We start from the raw sequence: 3,966 nt of genomic DNA, 5'->3' as shown, positions 1-3,966 counted from the left end.
ACTCTTCCAGCAGGACACTGTGCTCTCGTTTGTATAGTTGGAGCTAATTCAAGGGTTGGGAATGTGTCTGCCAAATGTAATTAGGGAACAAGATGGAGGGGGTTGAGTATGGCAGGGGCTGTGAAGCTAGGAGGGTCTAGGAAATGGTGAACGGTGTGACATTGCAGATGGTTCACCACTACCGAGGATGAGAGGGCAACCTAACCCAGGGCATTGACGGTGTCCATTGGCATCTGGGCAGGGGGCTATGGGATCCCACTGGTTGTGTGTATTACCTCCCAGGGGAGTGCACTGGTGGGAAGTCCTCCCTGGAATCCTGCAGACTCTAATCTATGTCCTGCCTGTGCTATTTCCAGCTGGGCAGTGGTAGGGAAGTGCATTCCCCTGTTGGAGCCTGCTTGGTATCAAGCCATGGCAGTTAGCTAGGGCTTGCTGACTGCCAGTTTCTGTAACCTGATGTAGGCTGTCTCGAAAGAAAAGAGGTCCACTAACTTTGGAACCCTTTAAGTTTGATTGGGACAACTAAAATGCTACCTTTTCAAGGGATTTTGCTTGAAGCTGGCAATTTCCACTAACACCTGGGATTATGGGTCAAATTAGATGAACCATTTCAGCCAACAATCAATGACAATCAAAGTATCACAAGCAGAGTTCTCAAGCCAGATGGTCTCCTGCTATGAACGTCGTGCCTTGATTGCTTTTATGCAGCAGCTGTTGATTCTCCTCTGATACTCTCTAGTGTGACCACCACAGTTGAGTGAAGGCTTAAATACTTGAGGCAGTCACAATTTGTTGCTTGTTTCAGAGCAGAGCAACACGTGGTACTAAAGCACCTGGTTGTGTGCCTTCATAAGTCCTGTAAATCCTTAGCGCGGGGCTCTCTTCCTGGGCTCTGCTGTGTCAGAGTGTAGGACGAGGCCGGATCTGCAGCCCATTTAAATAAAACAGCTGTAGAGTCTGACTCTTGGTGGTCTTCTTGGTAGGGGTCCTACGACCTATACATAACATTGAGGATGTCATGGGGAGCAGAGGTTGTGACCTCACCATCTCTAGGCAGCCAGCTGTGAGTAGAGAGAATTCTCAGCCCTTGCACTGGACTCTGGGAGAATCAGAAACCAAAGATGCCTCGAGGATCCTTTATCTGCAACATGAAACTTGGGAGCCAGATGTGCTGGGCCATCCTGGTTGGCCCCAGGGGTAGGAGAGTAGACCCCTTGAGCCTGGCCTTCAGCTCATGGCAACCTCATTCACTCCTGAGTGGGGAATTGAGTGCCACCTATTTGTCAGCCGCTGGCCAGAGATCTTTGAGAAGATAGGCATCCCAGAGGCCCCGGAATCCAGCGAGCACACCATGGATACAGTCTTCAGAGCCAAAACAGTTAAGTTCTGTGGCACCAGGAGGGTGGGAAGAGGGAGAAGGGAGAACTGTGGGAGAGCTACATCAGGCTTTGTCCCAGCCACCAGGATGTTTACTTGAATGGGATGGGACTTTGTAGTATTTTTGTAGACAGACGCTCATTTATTTATCCAACAAAGAGTTACAGTGTGTACCAGGATCTGGAGTGGTCATAGACAATGAGAGTTTGCAGTGCTGGTTCCACAGCACATGAAGAAACCTTGGTTTGAGCTAGATGCCAGTGCTTCCTACCTGTCATCCTGGCTACATAGGAGGCTGTGATGGGAGAATGGATGCTTGAGGCCCAAGCAGGAAAGCCTGTAAAACTCTTATCCACCAGTAACTACCAAAAAGAAAACACCAGAAATGGATATGTGGCTCAAGCCATAGTCTGTTGGCCTTGAGTAAAAATGCTCAGGTACAGCAACTAGGCTCTCAGTTCAAGGTCCAGGAGTGAGAGAAAGGAAGGAAAGAGAGAAAGAGGAGGGAAGTCCGGATGGAGAAAAAGAGGAAAGGAAGGAAGAAGGGAGAACATGTGAGACTTGGTTTGGAGTCCCTGTAACAAGGTAGCCAACCATTTACAATCTATGTGGGGACAATTTCAGAGCCTAAAGCCAGTATGTAGGACCAAGCTACTGGCACCTCAGCAACTTTCTGATATCCAGGAGCTGTGTGGTAGCCGACTGCAGAGGGAAGCAACCTCAGGTAGACACGAGGACTCAGGGCAGGTCACCAGGTTTCAATCATCCCTGGTGCCAATGAGTTTATTTTCTGGTCAGATAAGAACAAGCTGTCCAAGGGCTAGGGAGGTATTGTAGTGAGGGAGTGTCGGTGGGGGTGGGGGGAAAGGAATAAGAAGGAAGAGGAAGAGGGAAGACTGTCACAGGTTTGAAGTGTCAGGACATTGTTGCCATGACTTCGCCTGACAACCTATACCAAAAGTGATAGAGCCTTTTTCCCAGCCAAACTGCTATTAAGAGTCCTGGCATATTGGATTCACCATTGACCACCTGGCTATCGTCCACTGCAGGATGCCTGTGCAGTACATTCTTGGGGACTGGGACTTTCCAGGGCTCAATCTGAAGTTGACACACCCGCCCTGTTCTTTCCTCCACCAGAAACAGAAGTAAGCTGGCCACTATCACAGGACAGCCAGGGAATGCGGGTGGGAGTAAGGACCCTTGTTGCCCAAGACTTTCTCAAGGGGGTGCGAGGACCCCGTGATTGCCATTCTCAGAGGAAGAGATGGGTCTGTTTACTGGCTCAGCCTTTAGTCTAGATGGCAGATCTGGGATTCAGAGAGGGCAGACTGAAGGTGGGGCAGGTTTGGATAGAGGCTGGTGGGAAAACCAGAGGTACTGGTTTCTGACCAGGGTTGTTTCTTTGAGGATACTCACAACCCAGGAACATTCCTGGGAGAGATCAGCCCTTTTCTCCTTCCTGAGATAGAGGGACCTGGAGCCCTTGAGTCTGTGTCCCTTGGCCGAGAAATCCTTCCATTCCCACATACTGTGGTTGGATAACTAGACCTCACCTCCCTACCCAGTGTAGAGGCAGCACAGTGAGAGATCTTGAGTCTTTGATAAGGTCAGGGGATCCTGAATATGTGATTGTACTTGAACATCCTGACTTGGTGCATGGTAAGTTCCATCTAAGATTACCATGATGTAGGACATAGAATCTAGAGAATCAGAGCAGGATGGGGTCTGTTCTGGGAGTCTTAATTATTATGTGTGAGCTTCCAGTTCACGTATGCCCACCTGCATCCCTTTCTTGCGTGGGTCTTTGTTAGAAAAAGCTTGAAACTAGGTCCTATCCCTTGTCATTATACTCAAAGCAAGCACTCTACCATTTGAGCCACAGCTCCACTTCCAACTTGTTTGGGTGTTTATAATTGGAGATAAAGAGTTCTCATGGACTTTGTTGCCAAGGGTGGCATCCAACTGCAGTCCTCAGATCTCAGTCTCCTGAGGGGATAGGATGACAAGCATGGAAAAGTATCTTTGGCCGGGTGGCAGTAGCTCATGACTGTCATGCTAGGTACTCAGGAGGTGAGATCAGAGGATCAGGGGTCAAAGCCTGCCTGGGCTGGAAAAACTCTGAAGCTCTTATCTCCAACGAACTGCCAAAAAAGCAGGAGTGGTGTTGTATTGTGCCTTAAGTAGTAGAGTGCTCGCCTTGAGCTGAAATGCTCAGGGACAGCACCTAGGCCTAGGATTCAAGCCCCACAACTGAAAAAGGAAAGTAAGTAAAACATATTTGCCTGCAAAGGATGGTCCAGGTGTGGGATGGTCAACGAGGGGGTTTCTGTGGTTGGGAGACCAGATGCTTGCCCCACTGTACAGATATTTCTAAGAACTCCCCACGTTTACCCTAGCTTGAAGACACAGCTTCAAGAGGATGTGGCTTGTGGTAGGCAGGGAGTGGGCAAATGGTAGCAGGGGTGGGATTGCTGTGTCTGTATTCTCTCCAATAAAGGATTTGTTTGGATGCTTGGTGACAAATTCTGAAGTGAAGGGTTGCAAGAAGTTTATGGCCTTATGAGATGGTTTTCCTCTGGGTATGTAAAG

The sequence above is a fragment of the Dipodomys spectabilis genome, unplaced genomic scaffold (genome assembly GCF_019054845.1).
Source record: "Dipodomys spectabilis isolate Male_0828 unplaced genomic scaffold, ASM1905484v1 ptg000287l, whole genome shotgun sequence".
Taxonomy (NCBI): Eukaryota; Metazoa; Chordata; class Mammalia; order Rodentia; family Heteromyidae; genus Dipodomys; species Dipodomys spectabilis.
Note: the sequence above shows the minus strand (reverse complement) of the source record.